Source organism: Propithecus coquereli, unplaced genomic scaffold, assembly GCF_000956105.1.
Source record: "Propithecus coquereli isolate 6110/MARCELLA unplaced genomic scaffold, Pcoq_1.0 Scaffold76, whole genome shotgun sequence".
NCBI lineage: Eukaryota > Metazoa > Chordata > Mammalia > Primates > Indriidae > Propithecus > Propithecus coquereli.
Window position 1 is genome coordinate 5141220 of NW_012153729.1, and position 23941 is coordinate 5165160.

Consider the following 23941-nt stretch of genomic DNA (forward strand, 5'->3'; position numbering starts at 1 on the left):
CAGCTCCACGACTGCCACTTTGGTGAGTCTCCTGCCTGCATCAAAGCACAGATGGAGTCCTTGACATGGCGTCATTCTGCACTGTCTGCAGAAGGAGACAGGGTAGCATCAGAGAGCTTGGCGGGGAAGGGTGCACTTCGTAAGAGAGAGCAGACAGGAGGGAAAGCATTCTGCTCTGCAGTTTGTTGGCACTCAGTCTGGGTCTCCAATGGCCCGAATTTGCCCGGGCACGTGAGTTTGTCTCAGGACCCCCACGGACCACGTGGTTACCGTCCTGCAGAACTTTCAGCTGCCTCTGATTCTAGCTGAACCAATTCAGAATGGGCCAAGCATGGGATAGAAATGGCGCTGAGCAGGAAAACAACCATTGATTAAACTCCACTGAATAGATATTCCTTTATTGAGTTGACAAAAACTTACCGAGCACTTCCTACATGCCACGGCCCACGCTGGGTGCTGAGGACACGAGAATGAGCGAGACAGACAGGGCCCAGGCTCTCATGAAGTTTGGGAGCAGACAGATGACAGATGAGCAAGTAGAAAACAGCGGGCAGACAGCTCTGCACCTTGAACTGTGCCCCGATGCTACGAGGGACGCAGCCCTGGGGAGCTGATGAGGACCTAGTTTAGGAAGAGTGGCTGGAGATGGACTCTTTGAAGAAGTGACACTGAAACTGAGCTCTTGAAGCATTAAAGGGGGAAGAGTGGTTTAGAGAGTGAGTATGAAAAAGAATTTTCCATGCAGAGGGAAGAGCAAGAATGAAGACCCAAAGATGGGCGAGGTCCTCGTGTGCTCAAGAAACCTGAAGAAGCTCTGTGCGGCAGAGTCCAGTGAGCAAGGGCGGGCGTGACTTGGACTTTTCTTCCAGTGCAATGAGCCCAAGAGGACCCATCTCAGGAACACCGCAGAGCACAGTCTTCACCCTGGGGCTGCACCAGGCCCCTCATACTTTTTGCTCAGCTTCCCGTGCAATACACGGGTACAAGATGGTCGGCGAGGATTAGGGAAGGATTTAGGAACACGAGGACATTTTCTGGTTTCGAAATAGACAGATTTTCAACCTCTGCATCAGACCTACCCACAGCTGGACCTCTTGACCCCCACTTGCAGGCTCAGCTGTGTCCCTGGGACCAATCTTGACTTAACACAAGATACACTTAGGGGTTTCTCGTCCTATAACCTGAGACTCAACTCTCCTCTTTGCTGGTCTGCACACAGGGCATCTGCCTTTTTCCTGAGATTGAACAAGTCCCTGCGACCAGCTCTGCTGCTGGCATGCTTCCAGCCCGACTCTGAGCTCTCCTAGGACTGCTGCCTTGTCTTGCTCGCTCATGTCTCCTGTCTCTGTTCCTGAGCCATCGCCCAGGGTCGGAGTCCTGCTGTGTGCAGACCTTCTGGAAGCTGACTGTGGCCTGATCCTGGATCCCGCTGCTGTCCTGCTCCACCTGCCTCTGGACCCCGCATTACTCTTGGCTGGCTCTTGATAGTAAAGACAGCTGCACCATGCCCTGCCCAGGGTCCTTCCCTTTAGGACCCGGATCTGCCCGGCAGGCAGAGCTTCCTCTTAGCATCTACATCTGGATGCTTCTGTCCAGTGAGGAGGCGGAGTCCCAGGGCCAGGCCTCTGTCCATCTTTTCCCCAACCTGCTGCTGCAAATGCTCAGCTGTGGTCCAGTGAGATGCTAACGAGATGTGTGCCCCACAGGTAGGAAGTGGGGCACCTGTTCAAGTTTATAAGGGGCAGCCTACCAGCAGATTCCCCTATTAAGCGGGCTTAATTTGCAGTCAAGGAGATATAAATTAGGGTGTCATCAAATCAGGGGCTTAACGGGACCACCCCAGGTTATCTGGCCCATCCCTTTGCCACTTGTTGTTAAAGGAAGAGCCTGCTTGTGTCACCTGGCCAAGCGCCATTGCATTGCCCATGGCCAGATAAGCATGCCTTGCTAAAGGAATAAACAGACTCTCAAGAGGCTTTTGGCACAGCTACTTTCTGAATTAATCATGCAGGGGAATCCTTTTCCTCCAATGCAGCCTTGGGTAGGAACACGATATTGGAAACAGATGAGAGCAAAGCGTTGCTCCTCACCCCCACGTGAAAACTGTAGAGCCCTGTGGGAGGCAGTCTGAAAACCATTGCTGGAAATTCAGACATCCTAAGTAGCAGGGCAAATAGACCCCCGTGAGAACGAGGTGTGGAACATCAAAGGGCCACAGTGCTCACAATGAGGAGGCTGACAAAACACCAGCAGCAGCCGCCTTTTACCAAGCAAGCGTATGCCAAGGCTGAGCTGGGCGCTCTGTAGGTTCTGTTGTTGAACCTCCAAAATCTCTGCCAAGCAGGTATAATTATTCCAATTCTACACGAGCAGAAACTGAGGCTCTGTGAGGCTAAGTGATATCTCCAAGGCCACACACCTCCTGGAGAGCCAGAGTGTGAACCTCGGCGTGTCCCACTGACAGCCAGTGGCACCAGCAGGAACTGCATGACTCCGGTTGAGTGATTTAAGCTACAGACAAACAGGGAAGAACCCGGCAGCTCTGGAGGCCACTTGAGCCGACTGTCAAATGCTCTGGAGTGATTAACTATGAACTTAAGGGAACATAAGCGTGCTCTCACGCTGTGGATCTGTCCCGGGCCTGCTTGGGCGCGTTTCCATGCTCTGAACTAGGACGTGCTTTGCAGGTGCCCCCAGAACAAGAATAGGCCCTAAGGTTCCTGAGCGAGGGGCCCAGGGGAAGTACAAAGTGTCATCACTGTTGGAGACAGAAGCTGGTGCCAGGCTAGGAGAGGGCTCCGTGGCCGAGCATCACTGCAGGAGGGAAGATGTCAATATTTTCCAGGCAAATGATACAACTTCTCAACAAAGTGTTTGGGAAGGATTTGGCTAATGAACACACAGTATGTTGATGGTTTAAAAAGTTCCGTCCTCGTCATTTTAATCTTAAAAATGAGCCACGTGGGTGACCTGAGACCAAGGTAGATAATGATAAACTAAAAACTGAAGTGGAAGGGAATCCATCTCAACCTATGCATAAATTAACAACAAGGTTTGACGTTACTATTCCAACAATATTGGACCATTTAAAACAAATCAACAAGGTAAAGAAGCTGAATAGATGGGCACTACATAAATTAAACATCGAAAGAGAAATCATCTCAAAGCTTGCCTTTCTTTGCTGTCACGACATGAAGGTAAACCATTTCTACACCAAATTGTTACATGTGATAAAAATTAGATTCTTTTTGGCAATCACAAGCATTTGGCACAATGACTGGATAACGATAAAGTGCTAAAACACAGTCCAAAACCAAATACGCATCAAAAAAGCTGATGGTGTTGGTTTGGTGGTCCAGCGCTGGTATTATCCACTATAGCTTCATGAAATCTGGTCAGTCGATTACAGTGGATGTCTACTGCAACCAATTAGACGAAATGATGAGGATGCTTGCGATTAAGCAGCTGAGACTGGCCAACAGAGACAGGCCAATCCTCTGGCAAGACAACGCTGGACCACGCGTCTCACAAACAACGCAGCTCAAACTACAGAGACTAGACTCAGAAACTCTCTGTCATCCACCGTATTCACCAGACCCTGCACCAACTGACGACCACTTCTTCCAGGCTTTAGACCACTTCTTACAAGACAAAACACTCCATTCTCAACAAGCTGTGGAAAACACCGTTTGCGATTTCATCGCCACTCACTCTCCACGCTTCTTCACTGCTGGCATAAACAAGCTACCATTAAGATGGCAAAACTGCGTCGAGAGTTTAGGCACATACTTTGATTAACTGTATTGTTTCTTGTTTGAGATATAATAAACTAAACTTTTGATTTGAAACCGGATATTTTATATTTAATGACCTAGTATCAAAAGGGCCACACCATTTCATGGGAGGACACTTGAAGCCTCAGATCAAAGGGGTGATTCTATAAATGGAGATTTTAAAGGCGAGGGCAGACTGGGGTGGTGGGTGTTGGGGAACTTTCTCAAAACACAGATGCGGACTCTCTGGGCATGAAGCCTTCTGAACAAGTTCTGAGAGTGACTCAGAAGCGTGGTCCTCACGACAGACAACCAAGTGCAGGGAGAAGAGACTTAGAGTCCTCCCTTGAGCTCAAGTCCTCACTCAGGCATTGCCTAGTGGGGACTCTGGGCAAGTAATTCTCACCCCCAAATTCTACTCATTTCTTTCTGTGTCAAAGGACAGTATTGCCCTGGGTCCTAGATATCGTCCATACATCCACAGCCCACCTCACCCTGGATCTAGCCTCTCTGAGATTTTTTTTTTTTTTTTTTTGGAGACAGAGGCTCACTCTCTTGCCCGGGGCAAGTGCCATGGCGTCAGCCTAGCTCACAGCAACCTCAAACTCCTGGGCTCAAGCGATCCTCCTGCCTCAGCCTCCCGGGTAGCTGGGACTACAGGCATGCACCACCATGCCCGGCTAATTTTTTCTACATATATTTTTAGCTGTCCAATTAATTTGTTTCCATTTTCTGGTAGAGACAGGGTCTCGCTCTTGCTCAGGCTGGTCTCAAACTCCTGAGCTCAGAATGATCCGCCCGCCTCGGCCTCCCAGAGTGTTAGGATTACAGGCGTGAGCCACCGCGCCCGGCCCTCTCTGAGATTTTTTATTTTTAAAAAATTGGTTAGCCAGTGTAATCTCTCTAAAACTTGATGGTCTTGATGGCCGGGTGTCCCTCCCGCAGACTCGGATTCCTCTGTTCATTCAATGGAAACTTATCAAACACCTGCTTTGTGCCAGAAATGCAAGTGCTGAACTTTCTGTCCTCATCCTCGTGTTTCAGCTAACGTTACGGTGGCTGGATCAAAAGGTATTTGTAACGGAAAACAGTACATTAAATCATTTCAGCCATTCGAGATTAATTCCACTAACGTGCAAGTAGCGAACCTGTGGCATTTTGGAGAATTATTCACCAGTGGAAACTAAAGATGAACAAAGCTTGTACATACATGTGGCTCAAGCGGGTGCCCTACCCATGTGTACATTCCTTTCATTCGTGACTATTATCCTCTAAAACATGTATGGGACCTTGCATACATATGGATCTCTGGACCAGATATGTCTCCTCCAGATGTGACACTGTCAAAGTTTGGTCAAGTGCTCTAAATAGGAGGTGTGACCGCTGTCCTTGAGAAACCAGGAAGAGGAGACAGGCTTCTCCTGCTGAACCCAGGAGCCTGTGCCTCCCCAGGGAGTTATGATCCCTCCTCTGCCCACCGCCCTGTCTATCCACTTGTGCTGCATGCATTCTTGCTCAACTGCTCAAATCCTAAAGCGACGAGATATAGTGAGGATGAGAACAGAGAGGAAAAGAAAGATTTTCACATATTCACATCAATGTCCGAGAGACAACTTGTGCACGCAGGCCAGCTGGGGGCTGGAAGGGAGAAGGGAAGGCAGAGGGCTCCCTGAGGAACCCTCGGGGCCACATCTGAGCATCTCGTCAACACCCTCGCTCTCATCTGAACCGGGCTCTGACCTCGCCAGAGACTGCTTTCTCAGACAAGACCTGGCTGCCCAGAAGGGCTAACATGACACACCATTTGGATTCACCCAGCACTGAAGCAATATTAAGTACTGTCAGCATTCTGGGGGTTTTATCGGATGCCAAGTGTCTTCATATAAACCAAACATCTGGATCAATTTGAAATTCGAGTCCCAAGAGGAAAATAGAAGTCAAAACGGGAAATACTGGTACTGGAATTCGAAGGCGCCCTCCGACCTAGGTGGGAAGGCTGAGCCCCCACGTAGACATGCACGGTGGCCGCCCCTGCCCTGGGCCCACCCGCTCTCCAAGTCCCCTCTTGCCCCAAGAAGTTGTGTGAGAACATGCTCCCCAGGGGCCCCAATTCTCCAAAGCCACACAGAACGCTGGCCAGAAAGCTCGCGGCCTGGGGAACTTCCTTCCCTCTCTCCTTCCCATCTTTAATCGAAACAGATGTTAAGATTGGCAGGGCTGCCTGCTCCTTAGAGCGCTTTAGCCAGGCGGCTGCCTCAATGCTTGGTGGCTCTGGGCCTAGAGAGAGCTTAAAAGCCTTTAAACATTATTAAGCTATTTTATTTAAAAATTAGATCAATAAACTGTCACTTCCTTGGGTGGTCCCAGGGTAGCAAGCACCTTGCTTTCCAGCAGTGTGGCGGATCCTGATTCGTCTTGGGGAAGCCGGTGCCCGCTAAGCAGCACGGAGTCCGACAGCTACCCGAGACCAAGCAACAGTAGTCTGCCGCTGCCACCCACGGCTGCCACAATCATCTTCCCAGAAGACAAAAATGGTCATGCTATTCCTCTGCTCCAAAACATTCCATAGCTCCCCACTGTCTGCATCAGGGGTTGGCGAACTCCGCCGGAGGCCGGATCTCACCTGTCCTGTTTTGTAAACAGAGTTTCACAGCCGTGCTCGCCCACTTGTGTATCGTTCATGGCTGCTCTCCCGCTACAGGGGCAGAGCTGAAAGGTTTGCTGCCTGGCTTGTTAGGGAAAAAGATGGCAGACTTGCTGCACTCTCCTCCCTGCCCTGACCCTCCTGAGGGGACAGAGCACTGTCCTCGGTCAGTCGGTAAACTAGGCTGACTGTGCGCCCACACTCCGGGAACTCGGGAGGGGAAGGAGAGGGAGGTAGAGGAGGGGGAGGAGGCAGAGGAGGGGGGCAGGAGGAGGAGGAGGAGGAGGAAGGGGGTAGGAGGAGGAGCTGGACTTCCCAGCCTGCAGCTGTACAGCCTTGGGGAAGTGCAGCCATGCAGGGGTGAGGCGGGGTGGCCAGAGCCCCCATGCTGGCTCTGAGCGCTGGGGTGTGGTGGACTCCTGGGACGGGGGCCTCACGAAATCCACCATGATGTCACCACCGGGCTATGGAACACATAAATGGAAACTGAGGATGGTGCTTCCTCCTGAGCTTGTGGAGTCTTATCAATTTAAACCACAGCAAGGAAAGCTGGAATCAGCTCCTTCGCGACACGTTTCTGAGCCCTGGTGCCTTCATGGGCTCCTGTTTGACAGGCTCCAGAAGAGCTGTCCCCTTGGTCTCAGATATCACAATATCCATGACCTCAGCTGCTCACTGCCAGGCTGCCGTCTGCAGGGTGGTGGCCCTGCAGGGCTCCCCTCCATGGCCCTGGGCACTGCAGGGCCTCTGACTTTATAGTGGGGCTGGCTTCAAAATTCCCTTTTTGTCACCTCCAGTGGTTCCACATATGGCTAAGGACTGTGGCAGGAAGATGATGGACAAAGCGCGAATAGTCGGGTGGAGGAAACTTGGGTGGGTGGGGGGGTCTCTTCAAGGTCTGTCTGCCACAATTGGAAATGGTGTTTTCCCTTTAACAAGCCCCAGGCCACCTGTGAGAAGACCCGGCGCTGGGGTCTGCTGCCAGTCATCCTGGGCTGCCTTGCAGACACACCTTCGCCCCTGCACTGTGGCCTGGAGGCGGCGGGGGCCTCTGTGGACGTCCATTCTGGTGTCTCCGCCCCGGAGAGTCTGTCTCTTGCTGTGTGCGTGCGTGTGCAGGGCTGCCCTCCCTCCCGGGAGCACAGATCCCCCCTCGGCCTCTTCTCTGTTATCCCCTCCCCTTAAGTGGTCTGATGTGAGTTCCTCGGTTCTCTCTGGAAATCGAGGCAATAGCCTACGCAGAGGTCTGAGGTCGGGAATGCCAAGAAGGGTAGAAACGTGCGATCCATCTCTGGTTACTTCGCTCCTGTCTGCCAGAGGCCTGGGTCCCTTTCTTGATTCAGGTCTCTGCCTCAGTGTCCCCTCTGCCCTGAGCACCTGAGCCCACCCCCACCCTGCCTCATTCCTGGCTCTGTTTTCTTCGCAGCACGTGCTTCCCGCCACCCGACACACTGACATGTGTCTGTTCCCCGGTGCACGCCAGCCCCTCCCCACTAGGAGATGAGCCCCGTGGGGGGAGGACGCTGCCGGGGCTGCGCCCGGTGGTGTTCTGGGCCTGGGAAGAGCCCTGCACCCGGTGGGTGCTTCGTGGCGAGCTGTCATCGCTGAGCACGTCTTTACTCAGGGAGAAAACGCACACAAGGGAGGGTGCAGGGGTTGAATGGCCGTGTCCCGGAACGTCTGAACGTGACCTTATTCGGAACAAGGGTCTTTGCAGATAAAATTAAGTTCAGGATCTAAAGATGGCATCACTCTGGATTATCTGGGTGGGCCCTAAATTCAATGACAAGTGTCCTCAGAAGAGACAGAGGAGAGACACGAGGTAGAGGAGAAGGAAGGCCAAGAGAAGGCAGAGGTGGAGGCTGGAGTGACGCAGCCACCAGCCAAGGGACGCCTGGAGCCACCCCGAGCTGGACCCAGCAAGGAAGGATTCTCCTTCAGAGCGAGCAAGGCTCTGCCGACACATCCATTTCCAGCCTCTGGCCTCCAGAGCTGTGAGAGAATCCATTCTGTTGTTCTAAGCCACCCAGTTTGTGCTAATTTGTTCCGGCGGCCACAGGAGACTAAGGCCGGGGAGCAGGCATCCGCAACACCTGCGCGCCGGGCGTGGCCGAACAGACCCTGGCGTGGGGCAGAGTCTGCGCGGAGGAGAGACAGACGGTAATTAGGGGAAGGGAAAAGTGTGTATAATTACAGCTTGCAAAGATCTCGGAAGGAAACAGGTTGGCCGGTGGGAGCGAGGCAGGGGCGGGGAGGGGACGGCAGGGCCTTTCCGAGGAGTTGGCATCTCAGCTGGGGGGTCCGAGGCGGGGATCAGAAGGTGTGGCAGAGCCCACGTCCACACCTGGATCCTCGGCCTGGCCTCTGCGTCTAGTTGCTCCACCCCCCGGCCGGAGGATCTTTCTAAAGCACAAACAATAGCAGTCACCGTTCGCAAGGTGCCTACTAGGACAGCCATTGGACAGGAGGTGGCTAATATTCATCCCCATTTCACAGATCAAAGAACCCAGGCTCAGGGAAGGTAAGTGACCTTTCCACGTTTAAACCAAGATCCGATTCTGGAGTGTGTTCTGGTTCCGCTGGCCTCCATGGACTCTCCTCACCATGCCCACCTCGCTCCCCCGGCTGTTGTCGCCGTCTGACACATAAGACCCACACCCCTTAGTGAAGCATTCAGGGCCCCTAACTCTCTGATTTCCATGTAAGTTTTCTTCAAATCTACTGCCGCACCAAGAGACTTGCAACGTACCCACGCAGACCTACTCACCCTTCTTTGGCGCATCTATGAACCTCCTTTTAACAAAGTCTGTTACAAATACTATTATAAGTACTATCGTTATACTGCTACTGCCTACCTTTTTTGAGCTCTACTATGCTGCTCAGTGTCCTGCACGGTGCTAGACGTGCTAGATGCTTTGCCGACGCGATCAGCTTATGACTATTATACGACAGCCCCCCGAGATACGTTTCAGCATCTGCGTTTTATAGATGGAGCGTAGGCCCCTGGCCCGAGGCTGGTGACATCTGTGTGAGCCCAGTGCGTTCTACCTGACTTTTGCTCACTGCGTTCTTGTTTCTTTCTGCTAATAACTATAATGCCTGATGTTTCACTTTGATAGTTTTGTAAAGTACTTTCATATATTTCATTTTACTGCAGAAACTTTCCCCAACACCCCCAGAAGAAAGTGCCTGTCTTCGACTTTCTCCCAATAAGGTCAGGGACAGGGGGTGGCCGGGCTGGTGGGCAGACACATCACCTACGGTGGTAGGTCACCCCAAAGCTCACCCTGAGGCCCTAATGTTGGAGAGGGGAAACTTTTCCTCTACCCTCTTAAGTTTTGTGTTTGGGGGCCTGTGAATTAAACCGACAAAAGACAGGTTAGCAAAAGAGACAGAATTTAATTACAATAACATACAGGAGTTCAGAGAAAAATGTAACTCAAGGTGGTCAGTAGAATTTGGGGCTTATGTGCCATTTTAATGGGGAAGGGGAGGGGAAGGCCCCCATGGGAAAACAAATGGCTCTTAGGAAAGATAAATGGGCCCTTTTATCTTTAAAATTAATAGATGGGAGCTAGGACAGTTTCATGACAATGTCTTTCTGGGTCATTGGTGGTAACAGTCAACCCTCCCTGGTTGCAAAACTTCTGGGGAGGGTGTTTATGACTCCTGAGTTCTTTTGTGAGGCTCTGCTTTTAGGTCAATAAGGGAGTTCAGGAAAAAAAGCCTCTTCTTAAATGGCTTCAGCTCAAAGTTATTTTTATGCTTCAGGGGCGTATTCTAGACTCTTTCACCTACATTGCAGTAAAATTTAAAAAACAACTCTGAATAATGAAGTGGGTGGGCAGCGGAGAGGCTCTGGCCCGCCCAGTCTCCCATGATGTCCACCGGTGCGCGACCACACCGTGTCCAGAATGATGAGCTCGCTATCCCACGGGGAAAATCTCCCACCGTCCCGGGGTCAGATCAGTGGCAGCGAAGGCCGCCAATGTTGAGTCATGGGGGGCGTGTCCCGTGGCAGGGACCACGCCCTCTGCTCCGGAGAACCCACCACCCCTGTGATCCCAGGGGCTCCGTAATAAATGCCGTTGTGTTTGATTCCTTTGCTGGCCTTTCGGATGGGCTCTGGGAGGACCAGACACTGCACAGCACTCCTGCCAAGGCCCCCTGGCCATAACCCTGGGGCCCGGCAATTTATTAGCAGGCAGGAGCCACACAAGCTCGGTTATCACAGTAACAGCCTTGTCCAGAAACAATGTTGCCTTTCAAATTGTTTTCCGCCTTGGACAGTGGATTTATAAACTGAACTGGTGGCTAGGAACAGAAGTCCCGGCTGCAAAGACTAAATGCCTTGTTCTACGTGGGCCTGGTTTAGTATTATCCTGATAAGATAAACACAGATAATAGCTTGCTGGAGGTTGGGTCCTTTTCTCTGTACGTCTCCACGTCTGCGTTTACTTACACACAGGCTGAAATTGGGGGGCTGCTTTTCAGATTAAAGGGAGAAGAAAAAGCCCTTTTTTTGAATCTCTTTCCAGAAAGGAATCTGGGTATAAGATGTTAGGTTTGTCTCTCTCCAAACAGCTCAGAAATAAAGTGATTTGGTGGCTCCCAAAAGGGTGGCCCTAAAACCGTTTATAGCGTTTTCGGCACAGTAAACCTGGGTCGCTATTGCTGACAAGTGTTGAAGCTGGACGATGCACACTGGGGTTTATTACAGCATTCTCCCCTCTTGATGGATGTTCACAAATCTCCATAATAAAAAGGAAAAAAAGGAAAGCAGTTGGGCTGAATGATTACCGTAGTTTTGTGATGATCATATGGGGTTTTATTATTATGGTAGTCTCCTTTTTGTATGTTTGTTCAAAATGATCCATGATAAAAAAAAAAAAAGAACAAGATAAAGAAAACTAGTACTCTGGTTGAAAGGCAGTGGCTGGAAACCACTTTCCTCTCATTTATTCATTCAACAAATATTTGTGCCATAGATGCTGCTAGGTGCTGGGAAAACAGTCGTCTCTGTCCCGATGGAGCTGACCTTATCCCCACAATACAAACAGTCCTCCAGTGTGCACCCCTGGGGGGCTTCCTGCACAGTGAAAGGGCACCACTGGGGGTGGGTCTTTGGGAGGAGACTGAAATCACTCCTGCTTTGCTGGGATCGTGGGGGGAGAATAGGAAGAGCCGCTCTGGCCTGGCCTCCTGGGAATCTCTCCAGTCTGTTACTCCCAAGAACCCCGGGGGGGCTCTCATGGGGGCAGAGGGCTTGGGGAAGCCCCTGCAATGCATGCTGGGCCACCCCTTCACTCATTAATAACAGCTGCCCCTGTGTCCCTCCGCTAAGGCTGAAAGATATGTCTAGACAGTGTCCCATCCACCCCTTGTCTTGGGGCCGTGCTGTAAACTCAGGACAGGTGGCTGTCTATCCCATTTTTAAAGATCCCTGGGGACGGAGCAACCCCAAGATATGGGCTGGCAAGAGTGGCCAGGGCTGTGGATGTTGTCCTGTAGGGACCAGGGACAAAGCTCTCTGTGTTCTCTGTGCACGTGATTCTTCTTCATTGGCAGTGGACGGGCAAGTGAAATTCTGGAATCGCCAGCTTTCAGGTTTGCCACCTATGTTCACCCTTCTGGCGGCTGTTTCCCGAATCTGGGGTTAGGTGGAGTCCCACACCTAAAAATCAGTCCACGGGAACCCCGCAGGGGAGCTGGCCTGCTCGGGAGCGGCAGCTCGGATGCCTTCCTCGTGGCCAGATGATGGGTTCAGAGCTCTCGGGGGAGGAAGGCTAAGAATGTGTAAGACTCGGTCTCGAGTCAACCTGCCATCGCGCCCCCCGGGGGTGAAGGAACATGTCGCCGACGTCTTTGGCAGGAGATGGGCAAGGTTTGGGTCAACATCTTTTTAAAGATTTAAAGTTCATATTTCACATCCTGTGCTTGTTCTAGTGCATTCTATCAGGACAAGGAACTTAATTCTGAGTTTGTACATAGTTTTCTGTCAACAGCTGGGGTAGAGAGGTGATTTTAAATCTCAGAATCATAAAGTCGTTCCTATCTAATCTTTGAGCAGTGAGGACAAATGCCTTGGAATCATACAGTTTGAGTGAAACTTAAAATGCCAGGGGGACATTTGACTATTCATACATATAACAACAGACATCTAGATGTGTTTAGTGGTTTCTGAACATCCCCTGGATACATTAACACAAAAGGGGGGGCTGGGGACTGCCAAGGAGGTGACATGGGAGTCGGAAAGGCACAGCCCCTGCCTGCAGGGTCCTCAGACGCGAGTGAAGGAGTCAGGGACACACGGTCCAAAGCGGGCAAATGACTGAGGGCGAGACAGGGGCGAGGCGGGTGGAGCTGAGGCCTGCGGGACCTCGGCAGAACCTGCAGCCAAGTTCCAACCAAGCTCGGATGTTACGACACGGGGTGGGACACTAACATTCCATCTCAGTAGCAGAGTTTGGAAACTTTGGAAGAAATGGCCTTATTTTGCGGTCCTCATCCAGATGTTTGGCATGGTTTGGGCATTACCCACAGTGCCTTGCGGGAGGCCAAAGACCTGGAATTTCGCCCAAAGAAAGGGAGGCACGGAGGACGCTGGCCAAGCCTCGGAAGTGGGGCGCTACGGGGGATTGAGAGCAGCTGCTGTCTTCCCGCTGAGGAGGACACACGAGGAAACGGTGCTAGGGGACAACATGCGAGGACGCCGTGGGGCCCAGGGAGAGCTCTTTCAGGAGACGGCAAGGAATGTGGTTTAAAGAACACAGACACTTCCCAGGATGAACAGATCACTAACTAACCCTGGAGGCACCAATCCACGCTCCACAAGTTTTCACTAATTTGCAAACTTTTCAACTCTGTCTCATTGTGTTCTACTGAGTCCGGGGGTAGGAACCTACTGTTTTTTCTTTATAGTGCCAGGCACCTAGTAGGCCTTCAGATGTTTGAAGCATGTGCCACCTAAGGCAATGGTTCTCAACCCAGGCGATTTGGCTCCCAAGGGTACATTAGGCAATGTCTGGAGACATTTTTGGTTGTCACAACTGTGGGGAGAGGTCCTTCTGGCATCTCATGGGCAGAGGCTGAGGACGCTGCTAAACATCCTACAACACACAGGGCAGACCCACGACAAAGAATCGTCTGTCCAAAAGATCAACAGTGCCAAGTTCTAGAAATCACTTTTGCACACAAGCAGGAAGGCTCCATGGGAGAGCATGTGAATTCTTCTTTCCCAGGGAATTTTAAGAATGGATTCCATATGCCCTTGTGGGCTTGGGAGTCTGGGATGAACAAAGGGGACTTTAATGGGCCGCTTGATCCCTGGAGCTCCTTCACTGCCCCGTCACCAGACACCGGAGCTGTGGGTCGCGTGTCTGTGCCATGACTGCCTCTTCCTCCCACTTGGATTGATTTCATAGGCTCTTCCTGAAATATTAGGGGGTTTCCATCAGGAGTGGCTCCCTTCCAAACCATAAGGCAGTGAAAAGTCCCTCCTGTGGGACTGATGTTCTGTTGTGTAGATGCCTCGGGAGGGAGAAAGACAACGACCTAAACCCCGTGTATCAAAGTCAAATCCCTCTAGACTCAGGTTCCAACTTGCAGGAAGTTTTACAGCCAAGTCATGATACACAAAGCTGATGGCTTTTAATTATAGCAGTCCTGGGAGGGGAAGAGTCGGGGGGACGATTATAACTAGGACATGCAGCAAGCAAAAGAGGTGCCTTTGGAGGGGCCTCTTCCTGCCTGGGTGACCGTAACAGCAGCAGGAACGACACCCCACAGGGTGCCAAGCCTGTCACCCACCTTCTCTGTCTTGACAGCAGGCCCACGAAGCACACAGAGGAAGGTTTCCCATCCCCACTTTTCTGATGAACTTAAGTGGCTTTTCCAAGGTCAAACCGAAGCCCAGGCAGACTTACTCCTTAAATCCTTTTCAGAAAACTGTGATGTTCCTTTGCCAACCAAGATCGACTCAGAGTTTTCAGAAACCAAGCTGCTTGAATGAGTATAGGAAAGGTTTAGCTGCCTTCGACCTCAGTGTTTCTTTGGGAGAGGCTTAGAAATGAATCTCTCTGTGTGGTGAGCCTTGAAATAGGGAACCCACCTCGTAATAGCAAAAGCTATGATTTTTACTGTAGAGTACCTGCCATTTGCCAAACACTGTACCGAGCGTTTTATACATATTAACGTGCTAGTTCATTCAATCTCCCTACGACGGATATGCTATTATCATTCCCAATTGACAGATGAGGAAACCGAGACGCGGAGATCTTGAGTGATCTTGTTCAAGGCCACACAGCTGGGACAAAGCAGAGGCTCAACTTGGAGCCAGGAAGTCTGGCTTCAGGGTCCCAGCTTGTAACACGGTGCAAGGCTCCTCCCCGACAGGTAATTCCCCAATTATTCTGTTACTGAGACCAAAGAAGACAAGGAAGCAGACACCTTCGCAGGCCCCAAGGAGTAACAGGGAAGATGAAGACGTAAGTTGGCAAAGCCCTGGGCGGCTGGCAAAGCACTTTTCTTCACTGTGCTTTCCGGTGGGTCCTGCAGGGCCCTGAGCTTGACGGTAGACTCTAGGCATGAAGTAACACGGTCACAGAAAAAGCCAAAGTACCATCTCTGTGCCTTGTGTCCAAGAAGAACCGACGAATCAGCCATGAAAGACCAAGAGCATGAAGGTCACATCTCATACCTTAGCATGGCCTGGCAGTTTCCTGGGGGGACCCTCCTTCCCTCTCAGGCCACGTGGGGCTCCATTCTGAGCTACAGGATTCAGGCTGTGACCCTACCTTGGGCAATGGGTGCAGTTCCTTCTCTCTGGTCACATTGACTGGTCCAAGGGGGGAATATGTGGCCCACGTTGGTCTAATCAGACCCCAAGGGAGCTATTGCGAGAAGATGGTCTATTTCTGTTGGACTTCAACCTAGGAGGGGATAAGGTTAGAGCTGTGAGCAGGAAGTTATCCTGCCACCATATGGGACCTGGGAATAAACCAAGCCTGTGCCAAAGACAGCAGAGCCGAGAGAGAGAAAAATAAGAGGGATGAAGATACAATTTGAGCCCCTGGACCAAACTGTGCCTGAAGCCAGCATCCCTGGACTCTTCATCTCTGTGAACCAATAAATTCTCCTTTCAGCTTAGGACAACATGAATGGTATTTCTGTGTCTTGCAAATGATATAAATGAAAACTAAAAACATGTCATTAAAAGAGTTGCAGAAGTACACCATACTAGTTGGGATCAGAGTAAGAGGCTGGTCATCGAAGTCCTGCTTCCTCTTCTCCTACCTTTATCTTTTTAAAAAAATTTCAATAGATTTAGGGGTACAAGTGGTTTTTGGTTGCACAGCCCCCACCTTTACCTTAAAGGAGAATGTAAACTTCTGGAGAACACAGGAAATGTGGTCGAATATCTTGAATGTTCTGTATTGATAAGTATAGCTGGTTGTCTGTGAATGTCACCAGTAAACTCATAGAATTGGTTTCTGTGCGAGTTATTCATCTAACTGCATCAAGGACCTCATCCACAGCCACACTGTACCCTTGATACCAGCTGGCCATTTGAATTACAGGATCTGGGTGACAGCCCGGATGGATAAGGGTGGATGGGCTGGCCCATCTCCTCTACCTGACAGTCAACATAAAAGGTCAATATGAAAGGTTTCGCACGCCAGCAGACACAGAGCTACCTAACTCAACGGCAGAGGCTCGACTATGTGCATCTTCCAAGCACAAGCGCTACGGCAAAAATCTTTTGCTTGGGCTACTTTACAAATCCTGGACTAAGACCCTCCAAACAGGCCAGGCACAGTGGCTCATGCCTGTAATCCTAGCACTCTGGGAGGCCGAGGCAGGAAGATCACTTGAGGTCAGGAGTTTGAGATCAGCCTGAACAAGAGCGAGACCCTGTCTCTACAAAAAACAGAAAAATTAGCCAGGCGCAGTGGTGCACACCTGTACTCCCAGCTACTTGGGAGGCTGAGGCAGGAGGATCGCTTTGGCCCAGGAGTTTGAGGTTGCAGCGAGCTAAGATGAGCATCACACCACTGCACTCTACCCAGGGTGACAGATCAAGACTCTGTCTCAAAATAAAACCATCCAAACAGAGAGTAAAGATTAAGCAAGTGTCCCTTCCTCTCAATGATTCTATTCTCTGTATATTTTTCTCTGATTTCACAGCCCTCAGCAATTTTCTGGTCCCTAAGTACATGGCCTTCAGCTCTCTGCCTTCCCTGGGAAGTCTAATTTAAGTGCCAGGGACCAACCAGCCACACGGAGCCTCAGGTGTTGGTGAGCTGCCAGCACTGGCAAACAGCTGACACCCTGGCTTTCACATGCTGGGTGTCATTGTGTTTGTTTTCCTGCTGACTGAATTCCTCATGTCTCCTTTGTCCACTTCCCTGAAACAATGTTTTTTGGATGCATTTAGAAACCTGAGTCTCTGTGGTCTGTCTGGACTGGTTTCTATTTGCAGAGAAGGAGCGCTCGCTTGTCAAGGGCAAAGACAAATTGGTTGTGCAGACTTCGCAGCATCCTTGGTTTCTGTCCCATGTACGTCTTCAGTTCCCCCGAGATTCCTCCCGGGAGAACTCTGTTCCCGGGAGGACATGGGCAAATCTTGCCAAATCTGTAGTCTTCCTAAAGGATTCTCAATTCTCAGAGAACACTCTGGCAAAGAGAGCACGAGAAACACACTGCAAGCTCAAAGGGTAGCGGCAACACAAATAATTCCTGAGCCTATTGGTAAACAGACCCAAGGACGGCGAGTGAATCCAGCTTGTTCACTCTTGCCTGTCGGACAGAATTTAATACCATCCTGTTTCTGTTTTTCCTCCCTCCGTGACCCAAGTTGGAGCTTGCTTAATTTCTGTTTACAGTATGAGTCTCGTGGGGAAGGAGAGGGAGAGGTCTGGCCAGAGGGAGGGAAAGGACGCAGCTTCCCAGGGGGAGCTCACTGTGGAATAGTGGCTCTTGCCCTATCTGCCCAGCGGTTACTGGTTGTCTCAGCCCAACCCAATGACCCAGAAGTGCTGCAGGAAAGGGCCTGGGCCTCTGATTCCAACGTGCAGCCAAGGTTTAGAACCGCTGCTCTAGAGCCACGCTCTGCCCAATACAGCAGCCGTGGGCCACGTGGCTGTCGAGCACCTGAAATACGGTGAATCCGAACTGAGATGTGCTGTAAATAGAAAATACACACTGGATTTCTAAGCATCATTAATAGTATGAAAAAGAGAATGTAAACTATCTCATTAACAATTGTTATGTTGATGACAACTGAAACAAGGTGGACCTGTCCTAAGTGAGAATCCATACACGTGTAGGAGCAGGGAGTGCGGGTGGTGCTGCAGGGCTGACGGGAAGCAAAGCAGGGTCACCCACGCAGGAGAAAGACTGAAGAACTCATGGGTTTCAAGCAACTCTCTTCTTTTTGTTTTGTTTTGTCTTGCTCTGTCGCCTGGGCTAGAGTGCCATGGTGTCAGCCTAGCTCACAGCAACCTCAAACTCCTGGGCTCATGTGATACTCCTGCCTCAGCCTCCTGAGTAGCTGGGACTACAGGTGTGCACCACTACACCTGGCTAATTTTTCTATCTTTTGTAAAGATGGGATATTGCTCTTGCTCAGGATGGTTTCAAACTCCTGGCCTTAAGCAATCCTCGAACTTCAGCCTCCCAAAGTGGTAGAAACATAGGCATGAGCCACCGCATCCGGCCTGTTATCATTAAGTCATGATTTGCCTTCTTTCCACCAAAGAGAAAATCTTTAGGAAGGCAAAACTTATAGCATAGAATAATAATCACCAAACAAAAGTCCAAGTCCAACCCTGAAGCCTCTTTTTAGCCATTCTTCTCAAGCATAACAAAAAATATTCTTAAAGTTCAACCAGTTTAAATGATAAAGGTTCTATCAGTAAGAGGCAAGTTGATAAAATTTAAAGATAAACACATAATCAATTATAAGCTCTGCAAAATAACTACAAAGTAATAATTTTGTGCCAGATGTAGTGCTCAATTTGCTTTCCAAGCCCATTATATGGGAACAGTCTGCTCCATCCCAGTTCCTTGGGCCACTTGCCCTGCATCCCAGCTGAGCAGCCCCCGCAATCCTCATGTGTGACGGTAAATCTCATGTCTCAACTTAACTGGGCTACAGGGTGCCCAGTTATGCGGTCATGCATCCTCGGTGTTTCTGTGAGGGTTTCTGGCATAGATGAGCATGTTAGTTAGTAAAGCAGAGTGCCTTCCTGAATCTGGGTGGGTCTCCCTCATCTAAGCAAGTTGAAGGCCTGTGTAGAACAAGAAGACTGATCCTCTCTGGAGTAAGAAACAATTCTCCAGCAGTCTGCCTTTGAACTGGAATTGTACCATCGACTCTCCTGGGTCTTGTGCCTGCTGACCCACACTGTGGATTTGGACTCACCAGCCTCTAAAATTATGCAAGCCAATTCCTCATAATAAATCTTTCTGTATATACACATCCTATTGGTTCTGCTTCTCTAAGGGACCCTGACTGATATACATCATGCCATTCCTATGGTCTCTCTGCATCCTATCACCTCATCTTCTAACATCAGGGATGGTCTCAGCATCCCCCGCCCCCACGAAGAAGGGCTCGGTTTCTTGCCCCCGGTGGCTGGACCCATGGCTGCTACAGTGCCCACCTCCCCACTGGACTCACAGCAGCTGCCTGGAGGCATGGGTGATGCAACTCAAGGAGGAAGGCAGGAAGCATCAGACAAATTGCTTGTCGTTTCGATTACAACGCGTCTGCCCCTTCCGTTCAGTCTCCTTGAGGATGTCCTTCCCAACCGTGCCTGAAGCACCAGGACTGATTTGTTTTGAGAGGCTCTGGCTGGCTTGATGGTGTGCCTCCCACTTACTTTCCTGCCTTCCCATATCCTTCACTTCCTTTTCCCTTCACTCTTGCCTCTCTGCAGTGCACCACCACCTCCTCATAAATCAGCGCATAAACTTTGCCTCTGGCTCTGTTTTCCAAGAAACCCAGGTGAAGTCGCTCAGCCCTTTTCTTTCAAAATCCATTTGCCTGATCAGTGAAGAGCTAAGCTCTTTTTTGATCTGGGTGCCCACCAACTGGACCAGGAGTGGATACCTGCCCCAAGGTGATCCAATATACAGGCTGGTCTTTGACTTGCTATGATGGTCTCTCCCTGAACAGAGCTGAGCTGAGCTCAGTGTCTCCCCTCTTTCACTCAGCTAAAATTTAACAGATGTGTTCAATGCACAGTGGTTGTTGGGCAAAGAAATTATATAGATCAACTGCCTTATTGAGCCATGCATACAAGGCGAAGTATGTGAATATGTATGTGTGTGTGTATGTGAGTGTGGGTGAGGGAGAGAGGGAGGGGGGAGAGAGGGAGAGAGGGGGAGAGAGGGAGAGAGAGGGAGAGAGAGGGAGAGAGAGACAGACACACACACACACAGAGAAGGAATGAGAATGAATGAATTTTCAGGCTCAATTTCAGCTGCTCAGGACGCTCCAGATCTCCTTGCCCCCAATTTCCTGCATGCTTTCCATGAAAGTCCCTTTCCACTTCAGCTAGTTTCTGATCAACCTGAACTCAAATCCTTTATAAATAATCTGCTTTTCCTACCTGGATGGTTTTGTGACAATTATATGTCTTTGTAATTCAAAAGTTTTCTCAGGATACGTCAAATTACAATTTTCTTTCACTAAATCCAACTAAAATGTGGTGAGTTCTTTTGAGTTTCACCCTCAGATTTCCACCCACCTCAGGTTCCAGAAATTTTATTTTTATTTATAACTTTGATTGTTGCTCCTGTTCACATTGACCCAGTCGCTCTTTTGGGAACATACAGAAGTTTCTGGGTCATCTGTTCTGCCAACCACACTTCCTGTCCCCCAGCCCCTTTTTCTATTGTATACAGGGAGAACATAATCACTTTCCTTTCATACGTTAGTATGTTTTTCTGCAATGCCAATACTGTTCTTGTTTCCTGCCAGTGACTTTCTATTCTGGTATCATGATTTCAGTTCCCTCCAGTTCTCATTGTTTTTTTGTTTTTTTTTTTTTTTAATTCATCCACCTTTGTTTTCCCCTTGATTTCTTTTTTATGAATCACATCCTGTTATTCTTTCATCTCGGCATGGTTGGAATACATGTGGCGCTCCAAAATTCATACGTTGGAACCTAAGACCCAGTGTGATAGTATTAAGATGGGGGGCCTTTTGGGAAGTGAATAAGTCACGAGGGTGGAGCCCTCACAAATGGGATTCGTGCTCTTGTAAAAGAAGTCGAAGGGAACGTCCTATTTCCCTTCCACCCCCGGGTCCCTTCCACCATGTGACGTTGCAACAAGGGGCCAACTATGGAGCAGAGAGCAAGCCCTTCCCTAGACAGCGAATCTGCTGGTGCCTTGACCGTTGGACTTCCCAGCCTCTAGAACTGTGAGAAATATATTTCAACTATTTACAAATTACCCAGTCTATAGTATTTTGTTATAGCAGCACAAACTAAGACAATCTCCATCTTATAAATCGTATAAATTACCACTCTTATTTCTAAGAAACCACATGGTGTCTTCCTAGATTATTTCAGTTGGGTAAGACTTTCAGTAACATAGGGAGACAAATGGTTTTCCTTTGTCCAGCTCCACTGCCTTTAGAATTGGGGGAAATTCTTCCCAGACATTGCTGTATGAATTTTCAGCACTGTTGAAAGTTTTTATCATTTTATGTTTTCACACAGGGCTTCTCGCAAGATGCTATTTTAAACCAAAAGTCCCAAAGTGATGATCCCGGAACACAAATCCAATCATATCCCCTCTCTTTCTTTTAAGCCCTTTCATGGCTCTGCTTTGCTTCTGAGACGGGATTGTAAAATCCTCACACAGCATACAAGGCCTCTGATGACACGGGTCCTGCCCACCTTTGCAGCCTCACCCCCCTTCTCCTTCCCCGCCTGCCTACCTAATTCCTACGCAACCTCAGGGCTCAGTGTGGCTGCCTAAGGCAGATGCTACACTTTGTTCCCTACGTCCATTCCTCTGTAGGAAAAGAATCCCTGAGTGTTGGCCGGACACATGGCTGCTTGGAATAAAAACAGCCCCTAGTGCAGCTAAATGAGACCATGTTCCTAAGCTTCTGGCCAAGGGAATGAGGAGTGGAAGACATGGGTGCAACTTCTGGACTGGTTCCCACTATTCGAGACACAGAAGCGATGGCTGGGTGCCAGCTTGGACCATGGAGCTGGAGACGGTGGAGTGAAAATCTAGATGCATTTTAAGTCGCACATGACCAAGGTGTCACCATACTTAATTCTAGGCGAGAGAGAAATAACCTCCTTATTTATACCACTGTGAATTTGGATTCTGTTCCAAAGAGCCAATCCATACTCTAAATAATACAGAATTGGCACTGCAAGTACCAAAACCTAAACACGGGGCAGTGGCTTGGGGGAAGCCCTCAGACCACAGGTGAAGAGGACAGAGGGACACTCAGGCCACGAAGCCGGAGATTCTCATGAGGGTGAGCGACCACCTGAGTGAGATCGCGTCTGCTCGCACCTTGGAGGCCACAGCTCCGGGGAAAATGGTAGGGCAAATTCAGATGCTTGGCATGTGTGGACTGCTTCTTGCAGCTTTTAGAGAATCCCCACTAAAGACATGAACAGCCAGAAATGGAAAGGAATATACCTGTGTGAGAAAGGCATTTTTGTCTGTATCCTGTATTCTAAATTGATGGGGAGGCCTATAATTTGAGAAAATACTTCTGTATCTTGGACAGAAGCAGTTAAAGTGACAGCTGCAAAGCAGAAGGCTTAGCAGGGCACTAGACTGGTGTCCTGCCCTGCAAGGGCTGCCGGCAGAGATGGGACCAAGAGTGTTGCCTTCTCATCTAAGCACGTTTGTTCCCAATGCCTCAAAGTCGTTGCCATTGAACTGAGAGTGAGCAGACGGCCGCGGCAGAGGCCCATACAGAAAGGCAGGCAGGGGAGAGGCTCCCAGGACATGTGACATTAAGCGGCATTTTTGTCCCTGCTGTCTTCTGCCCAGTCCAGGACCCGCCTGCCTATCTGAGCAGGCCTGCCTGGGAGAACTCAGCGGACTGTGCCGGATAGTGTCGGTTCTCTCCTAAAAGCTCGAGACCAGTTCTCACCAGATCTTGAATGACCAAAGGCAAAGCAACAACAAAAGTCAGCCTTTTTGTTTTTGTGAAAGCTGCTACTGAGTTTTGTTAAAAAAACTTTTCCTGATAGAGGGTAATCTAAAAAGCAATACGGAGAGAACATCTGCAGGATGTCTCGGCTCCAGCTAAAATCTTGCATGGCCCTACCAGAAAGCAGCGTTTGTGAGTTTTGAGGTCTGAGTTTTCGATCTGCCTGGAAAGGTTTCCAACGCTTTGCTGGGTGACACGAGGAACTTTCCAGAGAGCTTAGAGGTAATCCTGCCTGGAAAGCTGTGGCACTTCCTCGTTTCTCCCTCTACAAAGACCCTTGGTCAAAGGATAAGCTTTCGTGTATTTTACTAAACCACAGTGAGAAAAACAAAACTGAGTTTTTTTTACACTGAAAGTCTATACCATGGGGCAGAGTGGATATACCATCAGCAGCAGGGTGGGGAAGGCCAGGAGAATCCCGGGCCAGGTAAGACACTGCGCAGGTGCCACGGGGAGAGGCGAGGTCAGTCGGTATTGGGAAGGGATTTAAGTCAAGATTCTGGAGTGAGGGGGCGACGGAAAAGTCAGCAGTAACGAGGAAGGACGTAGAAGCAGCTCAGGACGCAATAATCTTACCTGGACGGTCTTAAGAGTCCAGGTAAAGGGGAAGGCCCACAGGAAGCAGCAGGTTCAAGCAGGCAGCACATGGCACTGGGGCCTGGGGTGATGAGACTTAGCTCATGGAGAATGGGGGGCCTGAGGGGGGTTCTGTATCCACAGACCAGGGGCATAATGGGGTCAGAGTCCAGGACAAGCGAATTAGGAGCCAGAGACCTACAGCCCAGGTCAGAAAGTGGGTAACAAGCTGGGAGCTTCTCATGAGGGTGGGGTGGGGGGGTCACCTGGACAGAGACGTGCACTCCCTGGCCAGAGTGTAGACGGAGAGTTTCCCAGGGTAGGCAGCAGGCCCACCCCATTGTCCTGGAGAAAATGGGGATCATGAACCACACTTCTCTGAATAAGATTAGAATGGCCAGGTCCACAGGGGTAGAGCCCAAAGCGTTCTCATGCTTTGCCCTTAACTCAACCATCAAACTGGCCTTCTTCCTCCTCCTTGATTGGATGCTCACTCTCTGTGAAAGGTTCTTTATGTCCACCTAGCTGTGCAAATCCAAGAGATCAGGGGGAGGGTTTCTAGTTGTTCTCATCTCCTCTATCTAATTGGACCCCGAGTCCTACTGATTTTACTTATTAAATAGTAAAATCAAATCCTTCCCCTCATAGTACATGTATCACTGCCATCATCTGATGGTGACAATAACAGCTGTGACTTCCCTCATTCTAGGCCTGTGCCAGACATTTCCCAGGCTCCCTCTCACTTAG

At 49.9% G+C, this 23941-nt stretch overlaps 1 protein-coding gene across 1 annotated transcript in view; it reads right to left on the reverse strand.

Moving 5' to 3' along the window:
* Positions 1-23941, reverse strand: part of SLC39A11 (solute carrier family 39, member 11) — a 339114-nt gene that overhangs the window by 23426 nt on the left and 291747 nt on the right. The gene's annotated exons all lie outside the window — the stretch shown is intronic.